This window comes from Balaenoptera acutorostrata, chromosome X (assembly GCF_949987535.1).
Source record: "Balaenoptera acutorostrata chromosome X, mBalAcu1.1, whole genome shotgun sequence".
NCBI lineage: Eukaryota > Metazoa > Chordata > Mammalia > Artiodactyla > Balaenopteridae > Balaenoptera > Balaenoptera acutorostrata.
In genome coordinates, this window is record NC_080085.1 from 15602542 (window position 1) to 15616391 (window position 13850).

A 13850-nucleotide genomic window follows, 5' to 3' on the forward strand; every position below is an offset into this window, starting at 1 on the left:
TTTAAGGAATTGGTCCACTTATCTAAGTTATAAAATGTGTAGGCATAGATTTGTTCATAATATTCTTTTATTATCCTTTTAATGTCCACGTGATTGGTAATGATGACACTTCTTTCATTTCTGATATTAATAATTTGTGTCTTTGCTCTTTTTTTCTTGGTTATCCTGGCTAGAGGTTTATCAATTGTATCAGTCTTTGCAAAGAACCATCTTTTGTTTCCATTGATTTTTTTTCACTACTGAGTTCCTGTTTTCAATTTCATTGATTGCTGCTATAATTTTTATTGTTCTATCCTTTTATCCATTTGCTTTAGTCTTAAATTGTCCTTCTTTGCCTTATATCCTAAGGTAGAAGCTTAGGTTATTGATTTTAAGTCTGTTTTCTTTTCTAATATATGCATTCAGTGCTATAAACTTTTCTCTAAGCCCTGCTTTTGCTGCATCATACAAATTTTGATTTGTATTTTCTTTTTCATTTAGTTCAAAATATTTTAAAAGTCCTCTTTAGATTTCCTCTTTGACCTATGTATTATTTAGAAATGTGTTGTTTAATGGCTAAATATTTTGAGATTTTTCCATCTATCTTTTTGTTATTGTTTTCTAGTTTAATTCCATTGTGGTGTGAGAAAATACTTTGTATGATTTTTATTCTTTAAAATTTGCTAATTTGTGTTTTGTGGTACAGAATTTGGTCTGTCTCGATGAATATTCCATGTGAGCTTGAGAAGAACATGTATTCTGCTGCTGTTGGATGAAGTATTATGTAAATGGCAGGTAGATTTAGTTGCTTGATGGTGCTATTGAATTCACCTATCTTTATTCTCTCTTTTTTTTTTTTTTGCCTACTGAAAGGGGGCGTTGAAGTCTCCAACTATAATAGTGGATTTGTCTGTTTCTCTTTGCAGGTCTATCTTTTGCCTCATATATTTTGTTTTGTTTTGTTTTCTTGTTCAGTATTTTTATTTAATTTTTTAACAGACAATTTACATACCTCCCCCACCCCTTCCTTTAAGTTAGTGTGACAGTTTTCCATAATAAACTACTTAAAGAGAAGCTTTGGTCAAGAATGGAATGAAATAGCAAAAGAAAAAAACAAACAAAAAAAACGCAAATCACTGCTGCTTTTAAAAAACCAACACTTTCACCAATTACATTCAAACAAAACACACAACAAGGTTTGCGCCATATGCGTCTTCAGTGTTTCCTGGAGGCTGGCTCTCCTCCCCATCGTGTGAATGGCGGAGTTGCTCAGTGCAGCCTGTCTGTCCTCATGCTGGATCTGGGAGGCTCGCTCAGCTTCACATTATCCAAAGGCCCTGGATAGAAGACTCTAAGGTCTTGAAATCCCAAATGGTCATGGCTCCATCGATGCCAGTAGTGCAAAATTTGCGACAATCTTGCTCGTCCACCTCATAAATAGAGACTTGAGTGATGCTGTTCTTGTGCAGCGTCTCCAGGGCTGTGTTTTGGTCCTCAGTTGTGGCCCACTTGTCCATGTTGTGGAAGTGCTCCGTGGCCGACATGTTGCACTGGATGCTCTGTTTCGGGATGTCTAGCTTGGAGACGAAGGTCAAGCAGCCGCAGTCGTCGTAGTTAAAGAGCATGGGGCAGCAGTCATGGCCAGCAGCCACAACACTGTTTTCCGAGTCAAACGACACAATCAGGAGGGGCAGGAACTCTGTCTTCAGAGTTGAGACCTGCACACTTTTTGAGGCATCAACAACAGACACGGTGCCGTCGTGGCTGACCCAGGCCAGGCGGCTCCCACTGGCGAAGAAGCTGACCCCGTTCACCCAGCCGCCAGTGCCACTGCCACCAAACTCTGACATCAGCTGACCAAAAGGCATCTTGCTGCCCCAGGGTGTACTGGTGACTGTGGAGCGAATGGGTTTTTTTATGTGCTTGCTTACGTAACACCAGTCATTTTCTGACTCGAAGTAACAAACAGAAATGAGTCATGCTCTGCTGCCCTCAGCAAATTTGTTCTCTGGTGGGGACCACTTGACAAAAGTGGATGCACAGTTAATTCTCAGGATCACCAGGGTCGGCTTCCAGACTCCACCTTTCTGACCCCAGACGTAGGCATTGTGGTCAGCCCCGCAAGTGACAGTGCAGTCACTCTTGGGAGCCCAGTCGATACCTGTGATGTGTCCATTGTGCTCCTTGAATTCATGAGCTTTCACCCACTGGCTCCCGTTCTTATAGATGTGGACTTCGTGGTTATTGGGGCTAAGGGCAATCTGGGTATGATCCCTGTTCCAGGCATGGCAGGTGATTGGCTCTAGTAAAAATTGATGCAGGGACATTATTCTTAGTGCTTTCAAAGGATAAACAGCTGGGAGTTGGGACCGTCCGGATGGGCTTGGAGTGTTGAATTCACGGACTCTGGTGAGTGGACACGAACAGGCTCCAGCGGACGCGGGCGGAGGACCGAGGCCCAGAGGGAGCCCCTTATATATTTTGATGCTGTCTTGTGTGGTGCATACATATTAAGGATTGTTATGCCTTCTTGGAGAATGTATCATTTTCTAATGCCCTCTTTATCCCTGATGATTTTTCTCGTTCTGAAGTCTACTTTGTCTAAAACTGATATAGCTATTCCAGCTTTCTTTTGATTAATATTAACATGGTATATCTTTCTTTATCCCTTTGCTTTGAACCTAGATGAATCTTTATACGTAATGTGAGTTTTTAAAATCTACTCTGACAATCTCTTTTAATTGATATATTTAGGCCATTCACATTTAAAGTGAGTATCAATATACTTGGATTAATATGAACCATGTTTGTAACTTTTCTATTTGTTATACTTCTTTTTTTTTAAACAATAACAGGTCCCCTTTTTCTACCTTCCCTGATTTCAGTTGACCATTTTGTATGATTCTGTTTTCTCTCCTGTCTTAGCATATCCATTATATTTCTTTTAAAAAGGGTTTTTAGTTGTTGCTCTGGAGTTTACAGTGTATATTTATAACTTATCTAAGTCCACTACTGGATAACTCTACTCTGCTTCTCAGATAGTACAGGTACCTTTCATTTTACTTATCCATTTGCTATAATTAGCAAATATGCTATTACTATTATTACTTAGAACAGTTATCTATTAAGAATAGGAAAAATAGATTTTATTTTACCTTCATTTATTCCTTCTCCAATGCTCTTTCTTTCTTTGTGTAGATCTGACTTTCTGACCTATGTCATTTTCTTTCTCTGAAGAACTTTTTAAAACAGTTTTTACTAGGCAGGTCTACTGGTGACAAATTCCCTCAGTTTTTGTTTATCTGAGAAAGTTTTTATTTCTCCTTCACTTTTGAAGGATAATTTCACTGAATACCTTCTAAATTGTCTACTGGTGACAAATTCCCTCAGTTTTTGTTTATCTGAGAAAGTTTTTATTTCTCCTTCACTTTTGAAGGATAATTTCACTGAATACCTTCTAGGTTGGTTTTTTTTTTTTTTCTTTCAACACTAAATATTTCACTTCATGGCTTCTGACAAGAAGTCAAATGTACTTCTTATCCTTGTTCTCTATAAGTAAGGTGTTTTTTTCCCTCTGGCTTGTTTCATGATTTTCTCTTTGTGTTTGGTTTTCTGTAGTTTGAATACGATATGTTTAGGTGTAGAGTTTTTGGGTATTTATCTTGCTTGGTGTGCTCTGAGCTTCCTGGATGTGTGATTTGGTGTCTGTCATTAATTTTGGAAGATTCTCAGCCATTATTCCCTCAAATATTTTTTCTCTTTTGTCTCATTCTTCTTCTGGTAATCCAGTGACACCTTTTGTAATTGTCCCATAGTTCTTGGATATTCTTTTCTCCTTTTTAAAATTCTTTTTTCTGTTTACATTTTAGTTTGGGAAGTTTCTCTTGACATATCTTTAAGTTCACTGATTCTTTCCTTGGCCATGTCCAGTCTACTGATGAGCCCATTAAAGGTATTATTCATTTTTGTTATGGTGTTTTTGATTTTTAGCATTTCCTTTTAATTCTTCCTTAGAGTTGTATATACTTACATTACCTGTCTGTTCCTGCATGTTGTCTACCTTTTCCATTAGAGTGCTTACCATAGTAATCATAGTTGCTTTAAATTCCCTGTCTGAAATTATCCCTGGTAATCCCCAAACCTGTGCCATATCTAAGTCTTGTTCTGATGCTTGCTTAATCTCCTCACACTCTGTTTTCCCTTGCCTTTTAGCATACTTTTTAGTGTTTTTTAAAAGCCAGGTAGGATATATTGGATAATAGAAATGGAGGTAAATAGGCCTGTAGTGTAAGGTTTCATGTTAATTTGGCTAGGAGCTAGGCTGTGTTTAATGTTTGTTGTAGGTGTAGATGCCACAGGCTTCAGTTTCCTCTAGTGTCTTTATTTTTAAAATTTTCTCCCCCATTATCTTTGGATTTCCCTAAGAAGTCCTTTTTAAATAGAGTCTGTTTCTTGCACCTCTTTCCGTTGTAATCCACTGTTATTGGATTACTGTGGAACCTTGGTGACGTGGTGGTAGAGTGTGGGGAAGGGCCAGTGTTTTATAATCTTAGGACCAAGTCTTAGTCTTTTGGTGGGCCTGAGCCCTGGACTGCAACCTTCAGAAGTATTTCTTAGCCTTCCCCCAACCCCTGCTTCCTTTAGGTGAAACAAGTCTAGAGAAGTCTGTGTTGGCTAATTTCCCCTCTCCCAGGACAGTATAGAAGGCTCTGGTATATTTTCCCTTGGAGTGTTGGCCTTTGCTATGGAGAAACTTCTGGGTTTATTTCAAAACTGTTACTTTTTCCCATGGGTGTATTTCAAAATCATCACTTCTCTCTTCCTCTTACTGAAAAGGGGAGGAGATTGTTCTTGTATCTTCACAGTCAGAACCTGGTGAGGTTCCTGGAGGTAAAGCCATGAGAGTATAGAGGCTCTCCTAAGATTGGGCCCCCAGGAGTTCTTACTCACAAGCCTTTGTCAAAATTACGATTTAAGGGCTTCCCTGGTGGCACAGCGGTTGAGAATCTGCCTGCCAATGCAGGGGACACGGGTTCGAGCCCCGGTCTGGGAAGATCCCACATGCCGCAGAGCAACTAGGCCCGTGAGCCACAACTACTGAGCCTGCGCGTCTGGAGCCTGTGCTCCGCAACAAGAGAGGCCACGACAGTGAGAGGGCCCGCGCACCGCGATGAAGAGTGGCCCCCGCTTGCCACAACTAGAGAAAGCCCTCGCACAGAAACGAAGACCCAACACAGCCAAAAATAAATATAAATAAAATTAAAAAATTTAAAAAAAAAAAAAAATTACGATTTAAGTTTTCTTACTAGTGTATTAACTCCAGCACCTTCTGCTCCGGGTAAGCTGATATTGGATGTGATTCTCTGTATTTGCCTGTTTCTCCAGATTTCAAGAGTTCAGTTTGCCCTGTGTCCTCAATTCTCTGATAAGCCTAATAAAAGTTGCTGATTGGCAGTTTGTTCAGGTTTTTTTTGTTGTAAGGACAGGAGTGACAATATCCAAGCACTTTATGTGTTGGAGCTGATCCTGAAGTCTTATATTTATATTTTCAAATTGGAAATACCTTGTCCAGTTTAAAAATAATGTTCAACAAGAGGCTTTTAACTTGCCTATGAGCCATTTGCTTAGCTAGATCGTTATTTTCATCCCTTTGAATCTCAGATCTGTATATTTTCAAAGTGCTTAGTAAGAACTTTTTCCAGGCAAAATATTTGAAAAAGTTGAGAACTTTCATGTAGTTCTAGAAAATTGCTAATAACTTTATCCTAAAGTAACTAGAATTATTGACGACCGACCCCCCCCCCCCCCCCGCCGCAGCACTGTTTTTTGTTTTATCAGATACCTTCTATAAACCACGCTAAAGTAGTTTCAGGGATTGTTTTCTTTAACCTTCATTTGTTGTTATTTTACCCCACTTGTTTTTGAAGAAGTAACTCAGTTTTTAAAGGCATTTTGAAATCTCTGGAGACTAAGCATTGGTTAAATTTGAAAAACTAATGAGAGTAAATGCCCAACTCTAACGCTGCAAATGGTCTATTTTCGATTAACCTTGAAGAATGTATTCATCATAAACTACATCTTGGTGATTTTAGCTTAATAGGATTACTTTCAGAATCTGTGTGATAGAGGACAGTTTGGCTAAAATGTGTTATTTAAGCAACTGAGAAAGCACTGTGTGTGCTTTTAAGCCTTATAATTTGATTACTTGCTAAAAAATTGCATTTTGGGAGGCTTCAGTTCTTATCCTTGGAGAACAGTTGTAACCAACTTTGGGTGGTTGAGACATTCTAAATTGTATTAACCTTGCCCCCCCTTTTTAGGTTTTAAGTTTTATTTTTCTTACTGAATCTACTGTGAGGAACAGCCGTTAAACCAAGAAACAAATAAGCTGTATGGTATTTAAGATTGCTTATTAGTAGGCAAATTCATATTATTTTTACTTTAAGAAATATTTTCCTCTTTTAATTTTCCTACTTGTTTAAAATGAATATCTACCTTTGGGAATTAAATTTTTTAAAGTGGGGGAATTAAAATATAAATATTATGAATGTTATCTTAATATACTAAATAAAGTTTGTTTTAAAAATGATGAGTCAGTGCTGTATTGAGATAATTTGGTTGAAAATAATTATTTTTACCATGTAATAATCAGTTAGCTGTGGTCCTCCGTTTTAAAGTAAGATCTGTTTGTCTGGCGTGCTCTGAATTAGAGGCAGAAACTTTTCCCTAGGCTTTTTGCTCAGAGACGTTTCTTATAAAGAAAGAGGGCTGTCAGGAGGAAATGGAGAAAGAATAGAAGGTCTTCAGTAGTGGCACAGCAGGTGTATGTTGTGCCCTGTGCCAGTTTCCACCCACTCTCAACAGATTGGTGGGTGGTATCAGAGTTGCTCCTCCTGAGATTTTTTTTTTAAAAGCTCTTGAGAAGAAACCCACAAGAATGAACACAGTGTGTCAGTATTTTAGTCTTAACAAAAAAGCTTCCATGTGCTAACAATTCAACTGAAGATAATGGTCCACATTCAGTAAATAAGTATGTAAATTGAGGCCCCTGTTGGCAGAGACCTGACTTCAGTTCTCACATAAGGAGAGAGTAGCAGCTCCGCTGTTTTAGTCCTGATCTTGCTACTACTCCCTGCTAACTGGAATGGCAGCTACCCTTGCAAAATGCCCCTTTATTCACCACAGCATTCATGACCACAGCACTAGTATAGATTGCATATTTCCCTCTCCAGAGACTCTCAGGATCAGACCCATGATTCTTTTCTTTTTTTTTTTAAATTAATTAATTTATTTATTTTCTTAATTTTTATTTTTGGCTGCATTGGGTCTTCGTTGCTGTGCGCGGGCTTTCTCTGGTCGCAGCGATCGGGGGCTACTCTTCATTGCGGTGCTCGGGCTCTAGGCACGCGGGCTTCGGTAGTTGTGGCACACGGGCTCAGTAGTTGTGGCTCGTGGGCTCTAGAGCGCAGGCTCAGTAGTTGTGGCACACGGGCTTAGTTGCTCTGCGGCATGTGGGATCTTCCCAGGCCAGGGCTCGAACCCGTGTCCCCTGCATTGGCAGGCGGATTCTTAACCACTGTGCCACCAGGGAAGCCCAGACCCATGATTCTTGACATCCTCTTCTACTTTCTGTCACCACCGAAACTCACTGGCCGTCCATTAGCCCAGAACCCTTGTCTCTTTACTGATCTGTATATCCCTCTATCACATCCTGGTTCCTCCCCCAACCCTCCCACTGTCCCCTAGAGCTCCCGAACTGCCATTAATAATTTCTCCAATGGCCTCAATCTTGCCCCAGCCTCACAGTGTAATTTCGCTTTCTGCCTCTGGGATTCTCTGCTACTGCCAAGTAGATGCCTGAGGTAGCCCCCTCTGGCACCATTCTGCTACCTCTGCCTACTACCTGGTAACCATGCTGCCTGCCTTTGAGCTAGCTCCTTGAGTACAGTGAGTCCTTCCCTCTTCAAATTTTTGCCCATGCTGCTGCTTCACATGCAGCGGTTTTTCCAGTCTTTGCTTGGCTGACTCTATACATTCTAATCTGGGTTTCCTTGTGCTAATCTCTGTTGGTGCCTATTTGTTTCCTTCTTGGCACTTATTTAAATTTGCAATTGTATATTCACTTACTCACTTAGCCTTTTTCATTGATTCTAAGATATACATTTCCCCCCACATTTCTGAAATTGGGGCACATCTTACCCTGGATACCTTGATTGCTTTCTGAATGGTAAATAAAATAATGGCTTATCTTACAATTAATTGTAATTAAAAAATCAATAAAATACTGTGCTTTTGATTATCTGTTCCGCTAGTTGATTGTGAGTTCCAAAGGAATCACAGTAGGAACCAGTGCCTAGTACAGTACCTGGCACCTAGTAGGCACTCCATAAATAATGCTCAGATGAATATCATTATCTGTTTGGGAGATGATGGGCCCTGATATGTCTGAAGATGAATCAGTCAGTATATGCATGTAAATTTTTAATTCAGTGTCTGTGTTTGAGTTTTTAATCTTTGGAGATTGCCTTATTCTGGAATTGAAGATATTTAAATGTGTCTATTTTGTTCCCCTATTTATGTAAATTGTCCCATTATCAATATATGTACATCCTTATTTGAGAGTATTTACTCAACCATGTATGAAAAATGAATCCACATAAGCTTTTATCAGGTATCAGCAATTGCTTTTCATTAGGGGGAAGAATGAGGAAGGTACCAAAGAGTAGCAGACTTGTAAGCTTTAGACAGTTTTGAGTGCTTGAACTTGCTTTTTCGTTTTACTTCGTCCTCTAAGGAGTGCAGTCACTTGGCGTGCCTACTTCACTTTTAAGGGAAAGAACAGCGAACAGGCAGCATGAGTGACTGGAGTGCCTTAGGCCAACTCCTCGACAGGGTTCAAGCTTACTCCACAGCTGGAGGGAAGGTATGGCTCTCAGTCCTTTTCATTTTCTGAATCCTGCTACTGGGGACAGCAGTTGAGTCAACCTGGGATGATGAGTAGTTTGCCTTTTGTTGTAACACTCGACAGCCTGGTTGTGAAAACGTCTGCTACGATAAGTCCTTCCCAATCTCTCATGTGTGCTTCTGGGTCCTGCAGGTTGTTTTTGCGTCTGTCCCCACACTTTTGTACCTAGCACACGTGATCTGTGTGATGCGAAAGGAAGAGAAGTTGAACAAGAAAGAGGAGCAACTCAAAGTTGCCCCAACCGATGGTGCCAGTGTGAAGGTGCACTTGGAGGAAATTGAAATCAAGAAGTTCAAGTATGGCATTGAAGAACATGGCAAGGTGAAAATGAGGGGGGGCTTGCTGTGAACCTATACCATCTGTTTCTTCTTCAAGACAGTCTTTGAGGTGGCTTTCCTGCTGAGCCAGTGGTACATCTATGGCTTCCGCCTGAGTGCGGTTTACACTTGCAAACGAGACCCCTGCCGCGTCAGGTGGACTGCTTCCTCTCTCGCCCCACAGAGAAAAGCATCTTCATCCTCTTCATGCCACTGGTGTCCTTGGTGTCTCTTGCCTTGAATATCATAGAGCTTTTCTATGTCTTTCTCAAGAGCATTAAAGACCATGTGAAGAATCCAGAGCGTGAGCCTTACCACAATACATCTGGTCTGCCAAGCCCCTCCAATGGCTCCTTATCAACTGTTGCTCTCTCCACCATGTCCCTTCACAAGGACAAGCTGGTTCCTGGAGACAGAAACAGTTCTTCCTGCGACAGTTACAGCAAACAAGGATGTGAGCAGAACCCTGCTAATTACAGCACATAGCAAGTTCGAATGGGACAAGCAGGAAGCACCGTTTCTAACTCACATACACAGCCTTTTGATTTCCCTGTTGACAAGTGGAATTCTAAAAAAAATCTAGCTACTGGACACTGGCCATTGCAGCCCAGCAGCCGTTCTTCAGAGCCAGCAGTCATGCCAGCAGCAGTGTAAATGACCTAGAAATCTACACACATGGTTGAAAGCATTACAGTTCTGCTCAATTGTTAAAGAAAAGGAAAGTGCAATAGACAGTGTACTTTTGTTTCAGTGACTCAACAACCTCAGTGGTGAGGCTTAGCAGATACAAAGACATTAGACTACCACGGTTCTTTTGAGGTGTCTGGGATAGAAGGATGGAGAGAGAGGGATTAACAGAGGTACATGTTGATATTTAAAATGGTTGACTCAACTTGCATTCTAAGTAAAAGTTGCACTAGGTGATGCATAAGTAAGGCCTTTTTCTCTCCCATATTCCCCTAGAATGGTTCAGTGTATGTGAAAGTGATAGATATTTGCCACGTATTGGTATAAACAGATGCAGTATAAACTCACAAACATAGATTTTAAAATAATGCTCACAGTGTTCAAATTTGAGCTTTTCTCATGGATTTTTTGGTGTGGGTCAAAATGATGTTTGCATTACATAATTTCTACTGTGAAAATAAAGCACTGTTTTTTTCCTAACCCCCCCCCACCCCTAGTGTATCCTATTATAGATACTGGTTCTATTCATTATATTTTTTTCTCTTTTGTAGAAAGATGTCACAAATGATTTCCTTTTTCTGAAATGTAATCATTGATGCTTGAATGATAGAATTTTAGTACTGTAAACAGAACTCATTAATGTGAGAAACTTAAAAGAAATGCTTAGAGCTGGACTACTAAGTGTTCTTACATGAATTTTGCAGTAACTGACAGTTCTTGCCTTTATCCAATTTAATAAACCCTACTGAATAAACATTATTTCGGAACTTATATTCTTTTGAGTTTGACAGTCTGTCTTTTGGGGTGGCTAGCATTTTTGATATTTGTCCTAAGATTTTATTTGGAATGCAAGAGAGGTTGAAAGAGATTTGAGTATTATCCATGTAACTAATTTGTTTGAAATATATACCAAAGAAATCTAACCATTTCTTCAAATGTCTTTTAAAGCTCATCACAGATGATTGGTGAAAATGCTGAGCTTAATACTTTATTCTTGCACGGCAGCTACATAAGCAGTTTTGTACAGTGAGAAATACTAATTTGTTTAACATTTCACATTGAACTACTGTCATGTTCAGCTTTATTGCACGCAACGTAGACCTAGCCCATCATATATTCTAGAGAGTGTTCTTTGTTCAATAAAGTTTTAAGAGAGCAATCTGCATCACTGCCTTCTCTGAGAGCTTCTAGCTGCACTGATCTTCCTAGTCTTTTGAATTCTTCACTGGTACATCTTTATCTAAGCAAAATACGCTAGAATAGATTTTTGGAGATGGAATTGTGGAGACTATGTTAGAGAAGGTTTTAGTATTAGCATTTTAGATTATATGTAGCAGGATCACAGATACACTTACTACTTTCAGATGTGCAAAAAAATGTAGCTTCTTTGTTTTTCTTTTTTTAAATTTTATTTATTTATTTATTTATTTATTTATGGCTGTGTTGGGTCTTCGTTTCTGTGCGAGGGCTTTCTCTAGTTGTGGCGAGTGGGGGCCACTCTTCATCGCGGTGCACGGGCCTCTCACTATCGCGACCTCTCTTGTTGCGGAGCACAGGCTCCAGACGCGCAGGCTCAGTAGTTGTGGCTCACGGGCCCAGTTGCTCCACGGCATGTGGGATCTTCCCAGATCAGGGCTCGAACCCATGTCCCCTGCATTGGCAGGCGGATTCTCAACCACTGCGCCACCAGGGAAGCCCTGTTTTTCTTTTAACTGATCTATTCTTCATCAGAAGCTTCCTCCCACCCCAGAGGGCACCGGGGGAAGGTGAAGCTGGGGACAGCATTCAGCCTGCCAGTCCATCTGACTGCATCTTGCTCTGACAGTCTCATTTGGAAAACCCATTCTCTTGGTTCAGTCAAGAGTGTTTCACATTTCCTCCTCACAAACCTTTTCTTGAGGAAGAATCACTGTTATTTTCTAATGGGGTGCGTGTTTCTGTGGAAGACTGCAAAACTCCTGAAACCTTGGAATCAGATTGGACACTGCCACCCTCACTTCCTGTTTCACATTAATTTTCACCTATTGCTTGCTTGATTTTCTTTAAATTTTTATCTTGAGATACAGATTCACATGCAATTATAAGAAATAATAGATTCCATGTATCCTTCAGCTCATTTCTCCCAATTGTAATATCTTACATAATTATAGCAGAATATCATAACCAGAAAACTGACCTTGATATAATCCATGGACCTTATTCAGCTTTCACCAATTTTACGTGCACTTGTGTGTGTGTGTGTGTGTGGTGTGTGTGTGTGTGGTGTGTGTGTGTGTGTGTATGTGTGTGTAGTTCTATCACTTGTGTAGATTCGTGTGACCACCACAGTCAAGATATAGAACAGTTTCATCACCAGGATTCCTTATGCAATCTTTTTATAGCCACAGCTGCATCCCTCCCTTCCCCTCTATCTATCCTCTGGCAACCACTGATCTATTTATCTCTGTAATTTTGTCATTTCAAGAATGCTATTTAAATGGAATGATATAGTATATAACCTTTTGTTATAGTATATAACAAAAGTATATATATATATATATAGTATATAGTATATAACTGTTTGTTATAGTATATAACCTTTTGGCCTTTTTCACTCAGCTTAACTCCCTTGAGACCCATCCAAGTTTTTGTGTGGACCAATAGTTTGTTCTTTTTTATTGCTGAGTAGTATTCCACAGAGTGGAGGTGTCACAGTTTATTCACCTATTGAAGGACCTTCAGGTTGTTTCTAGTTTTTGGCTATTACAAATAAAACTGCTTTGAACATTCATGTACAGGTTTCTTTGTGAATGTAAGTTTTCATTTCCCTGGAATAAATGCCCAAGAGTGTAATTGCTGAGTTGTATGGTAAATGAGCATATAGTTTTGTAAGAAACTAGCATACTCTTTTTCCAGAGTGGTTTCTATTCCCATCAGCAATGTATGACTGGTCTCGTTTCTCCATGTGCTCACCAGCATTTGGTATTATCACTATTTTTTATTTTAGCCATTCTGATAGGTGTGTAGGTGAACTCATGGTAGTTTAAATTTGCATTTCTGTAATGGCTAATAATGTTAAATATCTTTTCATGTGCTTATTTGGCATCTCTGTATCCTCTACAGTGAAATATCTGTTTGTGTCTTTTGTCCATTTTCTAGTTGAATGTTTGTTTTATTACTGTTCAGTTTAAGGAGTTTTTAAAATATATATATTCTGGATTAAAATCCTTTGTTGGATATGTTTGAAAATATTTTATTCCAGCTTGTAGCTTGTCTTTTCATTGCTTAATAGGGTCTTTCACAGAGCAGAATATTTTAATTTTGATGAGGTGATTTAACAATTTTTTTCCTTGTATGTATTGTATTTTTGGTGGTAAGTCTAAGAACTCTTTGTCTAGTCCTTTATCCTAAAGATTTTCTCCTTTGTTTGCTTCTAAAATTTTATAGATTTACATTTTGCATTTAAGTCCATGATCCATTTTGAGTTAATTTTTGTATAAGTTGTTTGAGAGATGTAGGTTGAGGCTTTTTGTTTTTTGGCCTGTGGATGACCAGTTGCTATAGCACCACTTGTTGAAAAGTCTCCTTTCTCCATTGAATTTCTTTTGCAGGCAAAAATCAGTTGAGCGTATTTGTGTGGCTTTATTTCTGGATTCTCTGAGGTGTCCCATTGATCGATGTGTTTATCCTTCTGCCAGTATCATGGTGTCTTGACTACTGATATGTAGCTCTGTAGCAAGCCTCAACATCAGATATAGTGATTCCTCCCACCTTATTCTGCTTTTTCGAAATTTCTTTAGCTATTCCAGGTCATATGCCTTTCAATTTCTGTTTTAGAATAAGCTTTCCTATATCTATAAAACACTTGCTGGGATTTTGATAGGAATTACTGTAAATTTATACATCATTTTGGGGAGAATTGG

General features: G+C 39.3%; 1 protein-coding gene and 2 pseudogenes across 3 annotated transcripts in view; 2 read left to right on the forward strand and 1 right to left on the reverse strand.

Moving 5' to 3' along the window:
- The window catches only part of CDKL5 (cyclin dependent kinase like 5), a 174528-nt gene that overhangs the window by 60433 nt on the left and 100245 nt on the right, over window positions 1-13850 (forward strand). The window lies entirely within an intron of this gene.
- LOC103013698 (actin-related protein 2/3 complex subunit 1A-like) lies at window positions 1254-2266 on the reverse strand (annotated as a pseudogene).
- Window positions 8818-10601, forward strand: LOC103013418 (gap junction alpha-1 protein-like; annotated as a pseudogene).